At 36.5% G+C, this 19,363-nt stretch overlaps 1 pseudogene; it reads left to right on the forward strand.

Moving 5' to 3' along the window:
- The window catches only part of LOC105239139, a 116,105-nt pseudogene that overhangs the window by 67,994 nt on the left and 28,748 nt on the right, over nt 1-19,363 (forward strand).

A 19,363-nucleotide genomic window follows, 5' to 3' on the forward strand; every position in this document is an offset into this window, starting at 1 on the left:
TGTTTAGAAGTCAAGTTCATCCTAAAAAAGAAAAAAATAAAACTTCTGAATCTGAGGGCTTAGTAACAAGCATTTGTCTGTGGGAGTAGAGCACAACCTCCATTAGAATTCAGAAAGAATTCTGGGCTATAATCTTGATGGAGGCACACAACAACGCTATTTTCTTAGTCTTACCACTTAACGTCTCTTCATGAAATATAGAATATTTTTAAACCTACAATAAACATTTCTAGTGTGGTGGTATGGCATTATGTTAACTTGGTTATAAATCACTCACACATGAGAAAATAAGTGGGAGGGGACTGGTCATGAATACTTTGGTTTGTCTTATTCTCTGCTCTATAGGGTAAATGTCTCAATAAGGATTTGAAATTTTTCAAAGGAGCTTTTAAGTACTCACATAGTGCTGGCCCTATTTCATATACAGAGAGGGGCACACAAGACATGCAGATGGCTTTTAATTATGCACTGCTCCTGATTACACCATTTGGGGCTGGCTTATTGGCCTTTCTCCTCTGTCAGAAAGGATCAACTCAGAGCATTTGTATCTTCAACGGCTTGCATTTAAGGCACTGCAATTCTTTAGGGTGCCGATAAAAGGTTAGGGCAATGCTGAAAAATAAAAACTTCACTGTTACAAAGAGCCTTTTAGAAGGTGTTATTAGAACTGTCTTAGATAAAGTGATGTTGTCTAGACTGGCTCCTGTAACACTGCCCTGGATTCTCTAATTACAAAACTAACATGGTTTCTTCGAGGATTGCTCCCAGTAGTGTTCCAAAATTTAAGCTGTTTTGCTTAGCTTCCAAAGCAAAACATATATTTTTGAAGGGACAGAGGCTTTCATATTTTCCATAATGAGTGAGCATACTTTTTAAGTGTTTTGACAGGACGGCTGTCACAGATATTACTAGAACTCTATTCAGTACATAAGACAGTTTTTAGCAGCATAAAAGTATTGAAAAAAATAAATGCTAAATCCCTGAGGAAAAACGTGCTCCGCAATTTTAAAGAGTTAACAAAATGGAGCTCCTTGGGGGAAGTTATAACAATGCTCTTCTTGCATCAATTACTTGCCTTTGTATTGAAGCCTTGCCTTATTTTTTAGTCACCAAACAGAAAATGAGAAATTAAGATGTGGTGAGTTGCAAAATGTAAATTTATAATCAAGTATAAGTGAGAAATATTTTTAGACAATTAAGTAACAATCCTTATCGTGTCAGAAAAGACGAAGGGGAGAATGGAGGAAAAATTATCAAGAGTTCTAACTCCAAACAATGCAACATCAGTACTAGAGGTCATGGGAAGAAGTTAACTGATAGAAAAATACCAAAGAAAAGAATATTTGAGCTCATTTTATAGCTTTTATAGAGCATAGGGAAACCATATATCTGGAAGTGTGTGGAAAAGATTTATGTGGCATAAAGAATTACATGAATTGTATTATTAGAAAAATGTAAATGTACTCTCTATTGGAATTATTACAGCTGCTTAGCTAGTCACTTTTCTCAGACATTAACCCTCTAAAATGAATGTGAACATGAATGGGCTTGAGCTCTAGTCCATCTATGTACAGTATAATCCCTGAAAAAGTCAGTGGAGGTAAGATTTACCCTTTTCTCAGAAACTCAGATTTTGACATCAGGTGGATAACTCCTATTTTTTGCAGGTCACAGAAATCTAGGGCAAAATCACCAAAGTAACTTGGTTTTTACTTGTCAGCATAAGCTTCTTCCTTGAAATGTATCCTCTGTTCTTTATATTAAATATACTGAAAACAGGTATCGTTTATTTGCCTGGGAGGCATAGCTCCTCTAACAGTTATTATACTATCCTAAGGATTTGGTATAATGAGTTTTTTCCTATGTGTCAACCTATGTTGGACAATTCAACCTCTTCCAGTTGAGGGATGTCATACGAATATGGCCATCTTAACGCTTCATAAGTCAGTCTACATCCTCACTCATTTAAAACACATTGATAGTTACCAATAATTCTCCTGGATATTTTCTAATCTTGATTGACATGGATGTCACTAGATTAGTCCTGCTCCGGTAGTTTTACATCTCTCAACAAGAAAGAAAGAAAATAAGATTCTTTTCTGAATTCAAAAAGTTAGCCCTTTGGGGTTGGCTATTAGCAAAGATCCGACTCAAATTGTAGGAAATATGGAAACTCAGGAAAAAATTCAAAGATCTCATCAGGGATAAAACAATATAAAATACCATTTATTCTAATCATATTGGCAAATACTAAAAGAGAATTATTTTAACCAATGTATTGGAAAACTTGATATAAAAAATGGAAAATAAATTAATTTGAACCCTACCTCACCCCAGTAATGGAGTTATTTTGAGACAAATCATAAACTGTATTAGAAAAACTAGAACCATAAAGCTTCTAAAAGTAAACACACAGGAGAATGTCTTTGTAACCTTGTGGGAGGCAAAAATTTCTTAGAATACAACAAAAAACAACTAAGCATAAAAGAAAAAATTGATATATTGTACTTCATCTTAATGAAAATTTCTGCTTATAAAGCCAAACTCTGGAAGAAAAATCGACAACACACATATCTGATAAAGAACTCATACACAGAATATATAAAGATTTCCTACAAATCAATAATAAAAAGAAAACTCCATTTTTTAAAAATGGACAAAAGACTTAAATAAATCCTTTATAGAAGATGCATAAGTGGCCAATAAACATATACAAAGGAGCTCAACATCATTAGTCAAAAGAAAAACACAAATTAACATTTCCACTTGGCTACTAGAATGGCTAAAATCTGCAAGACTGACAATATCAAATATTTGCCACAGTGAGAAGCATCCAGAACTCTCATGCATTGCTGACGGGAACATAATGTTGTACAGCCATTTTTGAGAGTTACATGTCAGTTTCTTTAAAAGTTAAATATGCCTCTACCCTATTACCCAGCAATCCCCCTCTTAGGTATTTACCCAAGAGAAACCAAATGAAAAACATATGTCCACAAAGTCATATTCATAGGAGCCCCAAACTTGAAATAACACAAATATTTATCTACAGAAGAACATTTTTTTAAATGAAGTAACTTCATTTTTTAAATGAATTAACGCAACTGACCACTACTGATATTTGCAACAACAAGGATGAATCTCAAAAATGAATGCAAAGAAGCTAGAAACAAAAGAAGACCTATTGTATGATTCCATCTACCTGAAGTCCAACAATAGGCAAAATTAGAAATCCAAAACAATAGTTGCTTCTGTAAGGCAGAGATTAACGGAAGGGATCAAATATACCCTTCTGGGTAAAGGAAATAGTCTATACCTTTTTGTGTGTGTGGCTGTTTCATAGGTGTACACAATTGGTAAAACTTATAGAACTGAATACTTAAGACCTGTGGATTTATTATACTCAAATTATACGTCAAAAACATTTTTACAAATTCAGGGGCGCCTGGGTGGCACAGCGGTTAAGCGTCTGCCTTCGGCTCAGGGCGTGATCCCGGCGTTATGGGATCGAGCCCCACATCAGGCTCTTCGGCTATGAGCCTGCTTCTTCCTCTCCCACTCCCCCTGCTTGTGTTCCCTCTCTCGCTGGCTGTCTCTATCTCTGTCGAATAAATAAATAAAATCTTTAAAAAAAAAAAAAATTTTTACAAATTCAATGTTGCACAGCAATCTACATATATTCCTAGTGGTATGATAAATAAGTACAGAAATACTGGCAGTCAACTTGATAATTAATCTTAAAAGCCTTAAAAATGTGAAAGGCCTTGGACCAAATAATTCTACTTATAGGAATTTATTTTAGGGAAACAAAGACTTATACACGTACACATACATATATGTGTGTTTACAGTGTATATATATACATGTGTGTATATATATATATACACATATAAGTAAATACATTTAAGTTTTTTAAATATGTATATACACATGTATATATATATAAAGCATTAGATTTTCTATTCCAGTATTATTTATAACTTAGAAAAACTGGAACAACCTAAATGCCCAATGATAGCTTAGTTAAATAAATAATGATATATCTACCTTGAATGTTATGTAACCATTAAAGTATTTAATGGTAAATAAAATATTTAATGGTAAATAAAAGTATTTTTCAATATGCTATTAAATTTAAAAAGGAATTTCAAAAACAGTATATACAATATGGACATGAATTTGGCTGCTTTGACAATAACAGTGGTTTAAACCAGATAGGATTATTTATCCTTTTGCAAGAGCTGCTCTTCAACCCTTCAAAGTAATAGAAAGATCCAGATATTACTATCCAGTTGTTCCACCATCCCTGGAGTATCACCTTCTATATGATTAAAGCTAGCTCACTATCCCATGATACATCAGAAAGTCAAGAGTAGCCTGATACTACGTCACAGTGTCTAAATCATTCCCCTTACCTCATCTCATCACTGGCATTTTAGCATCTCACATCATCACAAGAAGAAGGGTGAGTTCAGGACAAAAACATATTTTGAGAGAGAGAGAAAGACCACACTCACAAAAGTTTTATTACAGTGTATTTTTTATAATTGTTCTATTTTATTAGCAGTTATTGTTGTTAATCTCTTACTGTGCCTCATGTGTAAATTAAACTTTAGCATAGGTTCGTACGTATAGGAAAAAACATAGTATATATATATAGGGTTTGGTATTAGTCATGGTTTCAGGCACCCATTGGGAGCCTTGAAATGTATCCCCCAGATAACAGGGGACTATTTTATGTCATCATTTAAATGACAGCATTTCTTCTTTCTTAGTGATTAAATAAGTGATAAAAAATAGTTTAAATTAGAGTCAATTCTATCTTAGATTTGATAAAATACAATAAAATGTTAGTAATTATTTGACATTGGTAATTATTTTACATAGCTAGGATTAAATTAGTCTTTGTATTATCCTTTACATTTCTACCTACTTTCCTTTTTTGCAATAAACAAAATTAGACAAATAATATAAATTTTAAATGGGCCAATGGGACAGCCCAGTGTGCTAAGAAGTCTAAATCACAAATCAAAAAAGGATGGCCTGAGTGCATTGGTCCAAATATTAAAGGGCCAGGCTTTCATATTTGAGTGTGGCTTGCCTAAGTCCTAAAGATGGTATTGGGGGACACTTGCAGGGGCTGGTCTTAGTTATATGATGAATAGATTGTTTTCATTTAAAAGTTAAATATAAATATAACCTAAGAATATATTGCCCTGATTGGTTAAGAATGAGTGAAAGAATAAGTGACAAACAATTCAGATACTATATCTGTTAATTTCTCTGCGAAGCTAAAACCAAGGCAGTCTCTTTTTCTGCACCCTAATTTATTTCAAAATTAGCAATGCATTACTTGAGTAGATATACTTCTGTAATTAGAAGCTTTTGCTCTCTGAGCTTCTTATACCTATCTGGCTCTCTTAATCTGGATAATGGCTCATCTTATTTAACACGTTTTTAAAATTCATTCAAGTATGCAATTTTATCCTTTTTATTTCACTATTATTATATCATCCCTCAACTTATTTTCATCTTAATACATCCTTATCTCCCTATCTTGCCCTCCCTTCTAGACAGTTAGTGATAATCACATTAGCACAATTTTAATCCAAACCTATTCCAAATTAATATATTATTCAACAACAAAGAAACTATTCCATTCAGAAACAGAGGGCTAACAACCACATTTATTTTGAATATAAAACAGTCAGAACTTACAGAATAATTTAACTGTTTATAATCTGTGATCACACAGCAATATCACGTGGTTCTTGATTGGAAACAAGCAGGAAATCAGGTGCTGTATCCAGTTTAATGGTCACTCTTGCAATTGTTTATGAATCAATAGTACCTGGCAGGAAAATACAGGCATGAAAGCAATCCTTATGGCCAATCCATTAAGGACTAATAAAAATGACCAGAGGAAAGTTCAGATAATTTTGTCTGATCCCCCTTTGGGCATAGGAAAGCCCAGAGACTGAACTCAACTAAGATTAATCATGGGGGAACAAAGCATATTTTCCCAAAGGCTGTAGTGCATTAAACCAAATTGTATGATCTGATGGTCAAGGTCAAAGATGAACACCAAAAGCAATCCCTGGCAGACAGCACAAGTAGGTTGGTTGTCAGTACAAACGGACTAGGCTAAATGGGAGAAACAGAAAAGAGCCCAAAGCTGGAAACCAAGGAAACCAAAAATGGCTGACAGTATCCAACTAGAATATGAGAGGGAGAAAATAAAAGAATTTCTTGAGAGGCAGGGACACAATTTTAGCTACTTTTTATAGAAAAATCACCATTCTTGTGCGCAAACAGAAAAGGTGCTATTAAGGTCACTACATGGGCACAGGAGATTTAATTTGTGATATCATCTCTTTCACTGAACTGCTCCTTCCCCTGGTGCCCTTCCCTCCTTTAGTTACAGGGGTGAGCACATGACCCACTTGGCCAGTTAAGGCTCTTCATTCCTCCATTCGCAGTGATGGATCCACAGGATGGAAATGTACCTCAAACCAGACCAAATCTGTTAGACTTGATAAAGGAACACTGAGATAGATAATGTCTCCTATGCACAATGATAACCATGGAAGCCTGGAGCTCCAATAGCACAGAAGTTGTCCGACAATGAAGCCAAAAAAAAAAAAAAGTGGAGCCCAGCTACAAAGAGGGGGGAAACATCTTGTACATCCTGTGAGCCCTTGGACCTAGTATTGTTTGAGATCAACTCAACTCTAAACTTTTCAGTTAAATGAACCAATAAATTTCGCACATATACAGAAAGCATGTATTGTATCTATATCCTTATTTTTAAAATAAATAGGAACATGCTCTATTCCCTGTTCTGCATATTGATTTTTCACTTAACAATTCATTTTGTAGAATGCCATGTTGCACTTACAGGCTTGCGTTATTATTCCTTAATGGCTGCATAAAATTTCATTGTGTGGATGTAACGTGCTATATTATGCCAGTTTCTTGTTACTCAACATGTAGATTATTTACAATTGCTACATCAAACTAAACAACAATGAATGCCCTTAGATGTATGTCTTTCTGCTGGGTGCAAATATATCTCTAGGTTTTTAGGGACCAAATGAAAAGCTGATTCTAAAATAGGGAGCAAATGAAAAGCTGATTCTAAAATTTGTATGGAAATTCAAAGGATGTGGAATAGTCAAAATAATTTTAAAAACCAAGAGTGGACCATTCAAATTACCTGATTTCAAGACTTACTGTAAAGTTATAGTAGTTGAAATAGCGTAGTTCTTTCTAGTATAAGAATGGGTAAATAGATCATTGTAACATAAAATAGAATTCATTAAAAAAAAACCTGCATATGTACAGTTGATTGATTTTCAACAAAGATACCAAGATATCAATGGGGAAGAAAAGTCTTTTCAGTAAGTTGAGCTGGAACAATGAGAAAAACTTTGGAAAATACAAACCTCAACCTGTACCTCACATCATACACAAAAATTAATTTGAGATGGATCACAGACCTAAAGGTACACACTAAACCATAAGGCATCCAGAAGAAAACTCCAAAATCTTTACAACCTTGGGCAAAAGTCCTAAATAGATGTTTCACTAATGAAGATGTGTGAATGGCCAATAAGCACATAAAAAGGTGTTCAACATCACTAGGCAGCAGAGAAATATAAATTAAAACTACAGTTAGATATCACTTCACACCTAGGAGAATAGCTTAAATTTTAAATTCTGACAACCTAATGGTAGAGAAGAAATAGAGCAACATATATTAAATACATTAAACAACATACAGGCTGGTGAAAGTATAAAATGGTGCCATCACTTTATAAAAACTATTTAGCAGTGTATTATAACATTAAACTTACACTTATCCTATGACCCAGCAATTTCACTATATATTTACCCAAGAGAAATGAAAACATATGACCACAAGTCTTGCACAAAAGTGTTCATAACAACTTTATCCATGGTAGTCAAAAACAACCAAAATATCATCATAAGGAAAATAAGTTCTAGTACATTCAAAAAATGAAACACTACTCAGCAATAAAGGGACAGAAAATATAGGAATAAAGAGGAATAAATGTTAGTATAACAATATGAATGGGTTTGTAGAATTATAATGAATGAAAGAAGCTAGACACAAAAGAATCCATACTGTATGATTCTATTTACATGAAGTCCAAGAACAAGCAAAACTAATCTATGGTGATAGAAAAGTCTGAAATAACCTATGGAGGTGGAGACTGACTATAATAGAATATGAGAGCTTTCTAGGGGGATGGCAATGTTCTTGATTGGGAGCTTGGTAACACGGGTATATACCGGTCTTAAAACTCATCAAATTGTACACTTAACATTTGTATATTTCTATGTATAGAAATTTTTCCTGGGGCGCCTGGGTAGCGCAGTCATTAAGCGTCTGCCTTCGGCTCAGGGCGTGATCCCGGCGTTCCGGAATCTGAGTCCCACATCAGGCTCTTCCGCTATGAGCCTGCTTCTTCCTCTCCCACTCCCCTGCTGTGTTCCCTCTCTCACTGTATCTCTCTGTCAAATAAATAAATAAAATCTTTAAAAAAAAAATTTTTTTCCTCAATAAAAAATATTTTTACTGCAGTTTCCGCTATGAGCCTGCTTCTTCCTCTCCCACTCCCCTGCTGTGTTCCCTCTCTCACTGGCTATCTCTCTGTCAAATAAATAAATAAAATCTTTAAAAAAAAAATTTTTTTCCTCAATAAAAAATATTTTTACTGCAGTTTCCGCTATGAGCCTGCTTCTTCCTCTCCCACTCCCCTGCTGTGTTCCCTCTCTCACTGGCTATCTCTCTGTCAAATAAATAAATAAAATCTTTAAAAAAAAAATTTTTTTCCTCAATAAAAAATATTTTTACTGCAGTTTCCGCTATGAGCCTGCTTCTTCCTCTCCCACTCCCCTGCTGTGTTCCCTCTCTCACTGGCTATCTCTCTGTCAAATAAATAAATAAAATCTTTAAAAAAAAAATTTTTTTCCTCAATAAAAAATATTTTTACTGCAGTTTCCGCTATGAGCCTGCTTCTTCCTCTCCCACTCCCCTGCTGTGTTCCCCTCTCTCACTGGCTATCTCTCTGTCAAATAAATAAATAAAATCTTTAAAAAAAAAATTTTTTTCCTCAATAAAAAATATTTTTACTGCAGTTTCAATGAAGTTCAGAGAGTGAGTGAAGTTAAATGTATATTTCAAGCCACCTCTTTACCTGGAAGTCAAGTTGTTGCTAAATTTTTTGACCATTGTAAGTAACCCTGCTGTGAACATAAATCATTGGCTGAAGTCTCAAAAGATTGCCTTAATAAATTTATTTTAAAACTTTGAGACATATTGTAAAACTTCTTTCCATAAACAATGGACCAATTTATACTCTCATCTATGATGTATGAAAATATCCATTTCCTTCACCTAGCCAATATTAGGCATCATCATTTTACATTTAATAATTAGACACTAAACAAGAAGAATTTCTAAAACTCACAGAGCAATTATTATATCCCAGGAACTGTTCTAAGCAATTTACCTGTATTATCAACCATTGAATATGCAAAACAACTTTGAGATAGGTACTATTATGACCCCCATCTGATGGGGGGGTTGCGGGGAACTGAAGCAAAGAGATTAAGTTACTTGCCCAAGAAGAAAAATCAGGAGAATTACTCAGTAAGTTTTAGAGTTAGGTCTTCAAGCTCAGGAATTCTAATTCCAGAGTTGGTGCTCTGATCCACTATGATACTATTTCTCATTGTTACTGTAAATATTATACAATTTGATTGTTGGTGTGGTTGAGCTTTCTCTAATGCTGCTGACCTCTTCTTTTGTGAATTGCCTTTTTGCGTTCTGTGCTCGTTTTCCTAATACGGTGTTTGTCAGGGTTTTTAAAATTTTTTTATTTGTAAGAATCCTCAGAAATTAAGGACGTTAACACTTTATCAATATTATCTACTGAAATATTTGCCCAGGATATTTTTGTTAACTTTTTTCATAATTTTTTACTTTATTTTAGACTAACATAACAAAATAAAAAATTATTATTAAAAAAATCATTTAGAGGCCACTGACATTAATAATGAAAAACAAATCAATGCCTTAAAAGTGAAATTCAATAGGATCAATGCAATTTAGAAGAGAAAAAATAAAAAACAGCAGAGAAAAAAAACTTTCTTAAAAAACAAATAAACTTTTTAAAATATGTAATTTCTTTCCTTGTAAATATTGTCTATAACGTCTTAACATATCAAAAAAATACTAATGCATTCTATAAACATCTTGTCTCTAACAATTACTTCAGAATTCTAAAATGAATTTAAAATTTTAGATAAATAAATTGAGGACAGGTGAATGTATTTGTACTCTAACAAAAAAAGAATAAACTCTATAATGGTAAAAATCTTGCTTTCTAATTGTCCTTTATTTCATTCATCAAATACATTTGTAAACCATATTACTTTTAACATTTTAACACAGAGAAAAAATAACAATATGTATTCCCTTCTCAGGAACAAAAGCGCCATGCATCTATTGTGCAAGGCAAAGATCAAAGCACTATACTTGACTCCTCTCTTTCCTTATATATATATTTTTAAGTAGGTTTCATGCCCAGCATGGAGCCCAACTCCAGGCTTGAATTCATGACCCTGAGGATCAAGACCTGAGCTGAGATAAAAAATCAGACACTTAACTGACTAAGCCACCAAGGCATCCCTTTCCTTATATTTAATACCCAATTTATCCATCAAGTCCTCCAAAACATATCTTTAATATGTTTCTTTCTCTTCCTCTTCATCACCACCATCCCAATCCAACCCACTGTCATCTTCCACCAAAACTACTGGAATAGCCCCCCCAGATGTCAACTCCCTCCCACTCTTGCCTCCCCATCATCCATTTTCTATCCAGCAACCAGAGTGTTCCTTTATAATATACACAGCACGGCCTCTTGACCCTGCTTAAAACTTCTAATGACTTTGGGGCGCCTGGGTAGCACAGTCATTAAGCGTCTGTCTTTGGCTCAGGGTGTGATCCCGGCGTTCCAGGATCAAGTCCCACATCGGGCTCCTGCGCTGGGAGCCTGCTTCTTCCTCTCCCACTCCCCTGCTGTGTTCCCTCTCTCGCTGGCTGTCTGTCACATAAATAAATAAAATCTTTAAAAAAATAAAAAAAGAAAAATAAAATAAAACTTCTAATGACTTAATAAAAACCAACTTCTTTCCTAACTAACAAAGCCCTAGGTAATCTGTCCTTTGCTTTTCTTTCCATCCTCATCTTGGGCTACTCTCTTCCTCATATCCTATATTCTAGCCACAATAGCCTTGCTTAAGCACCTCCAACACACAGCCATTCTGGAGCACCTTCAGTTTTTGCACAGCTGTTCCCCAGAGTTAGATGACCCCCCCTTCCCACCCCTTCCAATCTGCATAGTTTGCAAATTACCATCTCAGGGAAATCTTCCCTTGACCTCCTAGTCACTCCATCTCATGTCACCTTTTTTCATTCTCTGCATTCTACTTGTCACTCTCTGGTATTTTTGTTTGTGTTCGCTATTTATTTGCAAATTTTTTGCTGTCCTGACCAAAATATAAGTTCCACATCTTTAGATCTTGTCTGTCTTATTAACACCGTATGCCCAGCAATAATAGCAGTACCTGCAATGTGGCAGATCCTCACTAAATATTTATTAAACGGAAGAATTGTGAGGTATCTAGAAAGTATCTAATACCAACGGATAAAATTAAAATACACATCTGTGTTCAATATATAAGAAAACTTTTTGAAAATGAGAACTACCCCAAAATAGAATGTCTCATCTCTAAGGCAATATCCAGAAACAGATTATTCAATCAACTATTATGAAAGCTGGATATCCTAGTTCCATGTAATATGGCTAGCATGCAGTCTTCTTCCTTTTTTACATTGCTTGCATTTGTTACTGTGAACCTCTGCCCGTTCTCTGATCCCTGTCCTACACGCTCTTACTCTCTTGGCTGCCAACTGCCTTCAATCCATGTCTTGTTCTCTGAACCTGACTTACAGTTTTGGCCTTCCTATCTCCTTGGAATAATTTTTGTTCTTTAGGAATTAAACATAAAAGCTACAGCAGAGAACAGCTATAGACAACAAGCCATATAACTTCTTTGTCCCTACTCACTGGCCACTCACATATGTACTCTAACAATTCATAGTTATCAGGTTCTGCTCCCTCTTGGAATTCCTATTACACAGGGAAACATGTTTCTAATACCTTTATTCATATGATAGACCCTTAACAGCCATGAGAAATGTTTTAAAATGTGACCACAACAGGGGCGCCTGGGTGGCTCAGTTGTTAAAGCTTCTGCGTTTGGCTCAGGGCATGATCCCAGCGTCCTGGGTTCGAGCTCCACATCGGGCTCCCTGCTCCGCTGGGAGCCTGCAAAAATGAAGTATAACTGAAAAATTTCAACTGACTCCCTTCCAATTTATAAAGATTCTATAGGGACATTAACAAAATTATTTTAAAAAGTTATTTACATAAATTCTATGACTAAAATAAACTACACCTTATATGCCTCAACAAAATGGCAAAGGATTACATTTCATGGATTTCCAGGATCACTCAGAAAGAGTAAAAAAACACAAAAATTAAAGCCAATAATGCCAAGGTCTCCTTGGCATCTTATTAAAAGATGCATTTTTATGCCTCCATGCCATCCTTTTTAGATTATCAAATAGTACCATATGTAATTATAACTAGATTATAAACAATGTACTTGACGACTACATATGCCTGCTCTTTTAAATCTAATAATTCAATGCTTCCAGAAGTTTTATAATGCACCAACAACTCACTCTGAACAGCTTTAAAACTGTGTCCTCCAACAGACCATTAGCCTTCACACCTGATGTGGGGGACAAAGATGTAGATTTTCCTAGTCGTCTTCCTAACAATGAATTACAGTCTGTTGAAGGCAAAAAAAAAAAAAAAAAAAAAAAAAAAAAGCCTGAAGTCAACTCTTTTGAATGTCCTTGGTCATGTTTTTCAAGTGTGGAGAATTTACATGTCCATATAAACATTTTAGTCCATTGCTATTTGTTTCTAAAAGAATTGTATATTCACATACCAGCAAGTGTATATGGAGTGATTTATTTGTATAAATTTGCCATTAAATTTATACCTTTCTCTACTTGGAAAGCGAAGTGTTTTTAAGAGTAGGCAGCTTGTCTACACTTACACACAACTCCAATACATCAAAGATCCTTCATTTCATATATACAAGTTAAGCACCCAAAGCCTCTTCATTGCTATCAGGAAAACAAGGATACAGGTAGACTCAATTAGGGAGACTGGTAAAATCCAACCAAATTGAAGTATTTCACTAACTTACTGGTGTTCTCAACAGGAGCCAGTAATTTTTAAAAGGAACATGCCTGAGAATAACACATCACACGTACTAAGTGATTTTGCTCAACTATGAAACAAGGTAAGTATTATATAAACATGAACCACCTGTACCTTTAGTTTTGACCATCAGTTCCCCTCCCACCAAAAGCTGGTCCCTACACCTGCTCTGGGCATGACTGGTCGGTGTCTGCCTGCTACCTCTGAGACTGCGTTCTCTTCTTCAGTCTTCTTGTTCAGGCTGCAGCACGCTCACACACTCCCAATACGTTTATTCTGCACTTCCTTACTGCATTACTCAGGCTCTTCTGTTCTAATAACCAGTTCTTAGAAGCTCATCTTCCCCTTCTCTTCTACTTACTGGTCCTTGCACACTTTTTTCTCTCTTCTGCATTGCTCAGTCTAGACGTTATACGTGACTGCCACTGCCCTTTTCAGGTTGAAAATATTTTGCCTTCCAGAGAAGTTGCTGGAAAGCCCTTCATCTTTTCAGCCTGAATGTCTATACAGGACAGGTCAAGGCCACGTTGCTCTGATATTTTACCACCAATCAGAGTATAACATAATTATGAGTGTGAGGGAGACTCTTCAGAACAATGTTGAAAACTACCCTCCTAACTCATGACCTAGCCAACAGCTAGCTTTATTATCACGATATTTGCTAAGGTAATGGGCCAAATGAACTCCAAAAGTGAATCTTAAGTGACATAATGTTGGTGTCACACAGCTGAGGGGAATATGTTCAAAAGGCCTATGAAACATTTTAACCACTCTTCCCACATTGGCTCATCCTGGGCACATTTCCAGTGAAATCCTGCCCCCTTATATTACTCCTTTAGATCCCATCCATTCTTCAAGATCCAAATTAGTCTGAACTGGTTCAGTGTCCGTAAGGACTTCCTACCTAGCTCTACCAGACCAAGCCACGGGCACTTTAGGAAATGCCTCTGTGGCTACATCGAACACCTCAGGGCACCTCCTGCCTTTTAGTCCCATTCACTTACTCTGTTTCAGGGTCTCTAATTCCCTACACGTAATGGATTATCTGCCCAGACCCATTAAACAAACACTCTGGTAACTACAAGCTTGGCTCTCAAGTCCAACCTCAACCCTAGACTATTTAACATACCTGGTGATGACCCCATGTTTTCAGGCTCTTCTGTTAGGAAACCAGACTAACATTCCCTCATGGCCAAACTTAATTCTGGTTTATATAAAAGATAAGAAAACAAAGAAAAACCAAAACACCTGCTCTGTGGGGACAGGTTTGCCCCAACAGTGGCCTCTCAATGTAAAGTCACCAACCCAAGTTACTATCACCTGCCACCATTAAAGTAAGACACAAATAGTATCCAACTTACCCTCATTCATTTGCAATTCAGGTTCATAAACTTTGAATCTTTGCCTGGCTTCAAACTTTTCATTCTGAATCCTTACATTTCCAGCCCTATAGTCCTTCAGACTGGCACTCATGGAACACTCCTTGGTCCAAGAGCCTCAGATTCCAAGACAAACATTGCTTTCACTCATGCCTTTAGTGCCTCAAATCCTGTGTCACTTCAGGTTGGGTATCTCTGTTCTGGCCTTGTCTTTACAAGTTGTGGGCCTAGGGGGTGGAGAAAGGGACTCTAGGTAATCATTTCATTTTTAATTTCAATTATTTTTGTAACTATAGTTGGAGCACTGTAAGAATTTTGAATCACTGAACTAAGCCCAGGTTTCTTTAAAAAGAAAGATGAGGGGCATCTGGGCGGTGCAGTGGGTTAAATATCTGACTCTTGATTTCGGCTTAGGTCCTGATCTCAGGGTTGTGAGACTGAGCCCCACGTTGGGCTCCACACTACGTGTGGGGCCTGCTTAAGATTCTCTCTCTCCCTGCCCCTCCCCACCCCATCCATTCTCTTTCCCTCCCTAAAAAAAAAAAAAGAAAGAAAGAAAGAAAAAAAAGAAAAAGAAAAGAAAAAAGAAAAAGAGATAAGTCTAGGGAGAGTCTCACAGACTTTATTATACTGCCACTCCAGAAAAGAACTTAAAGCCATTAATGGCTACATCTCTCTTAAAACATGGCATGTGAAATTTATTCCCGTTTAAAAATATATAAAACATGTCCCAAAGCAATAAGAATTATGTGTAAATCATTCAACCTGGAATAGAGCTATTTATTAGCTAGCTTCCTACTATGAGCAGAATGTCTGCAACTTAAAAATTATTATTGTTCGTCAACCCTCATCAACTCCTTTAATTTTCTCCTACCTTTTATCTTATTTTTATATAAAAAAGTAAAATTATGTTATTTTCTGGTCAATAAAGAGGTCACCAGTTGAAATTCTGCCAACAATTCTAACAACTTTGAACTCTCATTAAAAAAAAAAAAAAAAAAATTACCAGTGCTGTATGCCAGTTCCCTAGGTAACCAAGACTCCACTTCAAAAACGGACTGGATAATCAAAAGAAAGCAATACACACACATACACTAAACCAAACCAAAGACAATTTTGCTTCATTTGCTAAAATAGATTTGACCAAGTGTTTTTACACAGTGGCAGATGGTTACTGCATTAATATTTATGTTGGAGGTGGCAAGAGAGGCTCAGAGGAAAAGGACTTTAGACTGAAGATTCACCCTTGGAAAGAGGTAAAAATCAACGTGTCTGTGTAGAATGAGCACATGCTCCCAAACATGAGTGTAAATGCATGCTCTGCCACCCCACAGCTGTCCTGGGTAAGTGCTATGTTCTCTGAACCTCAGCTTCCCCATGCATAGGAGCTAAATTATCAGATTGTAATGGGGATTAAATAAGACAATGCTGGTAAATCATAATTACAGCTACCATTTTCCACATGCTCACCCTGGGCTAGGCATATATAACAACATAATGAGTTAAATACAGGCACCTCCACTTTACAGTCAGAAAAAGTAAGATTCTAGGAGTTCAAATAACTTGTTCATGCCACATGACTAATGCATAGCAGACATGAAATTCAAACCCAGGACTATAAGATCTCAAAGTCCAAGCTCTGGACTGTTCCCACAGTCCTGCAGTAGGACAGTACCTGAATCACACCAGGCACTCAATAATGCTTTTTCTTATTAATTAAAATTGTAAATGCGCAGAGCACCCCAAGGACTTCCAAGATGCACAACTCCAGGGGAGCCATTCATCTCAGAGTCTATATGAATGGCATACTCTGACAAGTTGTGCAGTGCACAGCCAGTACTTCTGTACAAAGTGGCCCCCAGGCACTATTTTTCATGGGTCTCTATAATCAAGAAAAAAAGAGGGGCGCCTGGGTGGTGCAGTCATTAAGCGTCTGCCTTTGGCTCAGGGCATGATCCCAGTGCTCTGGGATCAAGCCCCACATGAGGCTTCTCCGCTAGGAGCCTGCTTCTTCCTCTCCCACTCCCCCTGCTTGTGTTCCCTCTCTCGCGGGCTGTCTCTCTCTGTCAAATAAATAAATAAAATCTTTAAAAAAAAAAAAAGAGAGAGACAGAAATATATTCAAAAAGGATTTCTATTTGTAGTAGGCCTATGATATTCTGGCTCCCCCAGCACCTTCTGAACAGCTTTTATATGTTTGACGAATGCCCTAAATTATGACTTTCACCTCTCCAAGTTGGAATTGAAAACTTCTTTGCCTAGCCCTACTTGCTTAGACTGTTTGTGCATAAGCATATATAAGCATGGGATCTGGAATAAACCAAAGTTCACCTATACATTTCATTTCAGAAGTGATCAATGTGAGGCCCTGCATCTGACTCTCAGATACCCATATGTTTAGCTTTCACTTTTGCCATCTCCCTATAACACAGCCTAAAACCAGTCCTCCAAGCTCCACTTTCTACCACCGAAGTAGACAACAATGTTTTCTAAACAAAGATTCTCCTCTTCCTACAATTCCTGTGCCATTCCAGGGGTCAACACAGCAGTATTTTTAAGTCTCTACTCATGTGATATATTTGCTATAAATGGATGGCACATAGAAAGTGCTAAACAAATGTTAGTTTCCTTACTGTTCTCCCTATATATTCCTATTTCCTCTTCAAGAACAGAAAGTGGGCCTTATGCTTCTTATGTAACCATTGGTGACCAGTGTTTTATGTCAGCAGAGCCATGTTTGTTGATAGTGATGATGACCTGGTGATGATAGTGGTGGTGAGGACCCAAAATCTCAAAGATAAAGGGTGCCCATAACCACCTTGTACAGATTGAATGTTTGTGTTCCCCTGAGAATTCCTATGTTGAAACCAAATCCCTGTTGTGATGAAATAACAAGGTAAGACCTTTGGGAGGTGATTAGGTCATGAGGAAAGAGCCCTCATTAACATGAGTAGTGCCTTTATAAAAGAGGCCCCACAGAATTCCCCTGCCCCTTCTGTCATGTGAGGACACAGGCAGAAGACAGTTGTCTGTGAATCAGGGAGCAGGCCCTCACCAGACATCAAATCTGCCAGCATAATGATCTTGGACTTCCAGCCTCCAAAACTGTAAGAAATAAACTTCTGTTGTTTTTTAGCCACTTGATCTAGGGTATTTTTGTTATAGCAGCCTGAACGGATGAAGATACCTCCCATCCCTAAAAGCTGTATTTCATTTTATGAATGTTCCTACAGAGAAGAAAATCGGAAATGTATTAACAACTTTTGTTAATTCTCTTTTCCCTTTTAAATAATGACTTTTGATTTTTAATGTAATCCTTCAAGTGTCAGAGCCTTCTTTTTATCTTGAACTATTTTCCTTAGTTCAACTACCACTTTTGTTTCACTGCAACTCTCAACTGGGCATTCCCAAAGGCTCTTGGTAATGTAAATTAATTCCTATAGGCTCAAGCATAATCATCTGGTAACAGAACAGTAGTGAAAATATGACTTGCCTTGGGTATCAGGAGTTGCCCAGGACAACCTAGTTGTAACCATTATTTACAAAGGCACACCCCTCAGCAGAACCTTAATCCCTTCTCTCTTGTCAGAGGCCTTAATGACTTAATGATTCTCAAAGTATATGACACTACGAACACAGATTATCAATCTCCCACCCGCTCTCAAACTCTCCAGGCTGGCCAGGTTGGCCTCCGTAACCTGTAACACTAGCTGATGAGTCCTGTTTGTGCTTGTGCCTCTGAAGTATCACCCATCCATCTCTTCTTTTCAATTCCGGTGAAACGCCCCCTTTCCACTCTCCTCCAGCTCCGACACTTACTGATGGAGTGAACTTTTGTATTACTCAGTCTCTATAAACATTTTTTTTTTATCTGCAGTATGCAATATAAGAGTGACAACCTATTTCAAGAGTTGTTCTCAGGGTTAAATGATATCAGGTATGTAAAGTACCTGGCACAGCGCCTGGTACATAACAAAGCTCCATAGAAACAGGTTTCCTGCCCTTCCCCTTCTCCTCCAGCCCCTAATGGTCTCTCCTTGCCCTAAAGTCCTCTAATACTATGCTTTATTTCTTCCTCCACCCGTCTAAACCCTGGTAAGCTCTTCTATTTAATTTGTTCAATTATTTAATCAATGCTGAATTTGTCCAAAACTGTTCTAAAAAGTTAGGATATATGTACGAAATACACTCGGGGCTTGTCCTCAACCCATGCACAGTGCTGTAAGGGCAGTACATTTTTGAAATTAAACATAACTGCACTACAATGTATTCTCTGCTACAAAGAAATAATGTAGAAATGACAGAGTAACAACCCAGGCTAGAAAATATCAATGTAAACCTCAGCAAAAAGGTATTTAAGCTGGGCATTAATAATTAATAGGACTGCATCATGAGAATACGGCAAAAGAGGGAACTCAGAGGAAGGAAAATTTGTCCAAAAAAAAAACATAGAACAACAACAACAAAAAAAACAACAACAACAACAACCTCACCACAGCAAAAACTTCTGTAGGCATATTAGACCTGTATTACTAATTATGATTATCAAGACCATACTTGTTCAAGTAAAAAGTAGGATACACAAATACA

The sequence above is a fragment of the Ailuropoda melanoleuca genome, chromosome 11, assembly GCF_002007445.2.
Source record: "Ailuropoda melanoleuca isolate Jingjing chromosome 11, ASM200744v2, whole genome shotgun sequence".
NCBI classification, from domain to species: domain Eukaryota; kingdom Metazoa; phylum Chordata; class Mammalia; order Carnivora; family Ursidae; genus Ailuropoda; species Ailuropoda melanoleuca.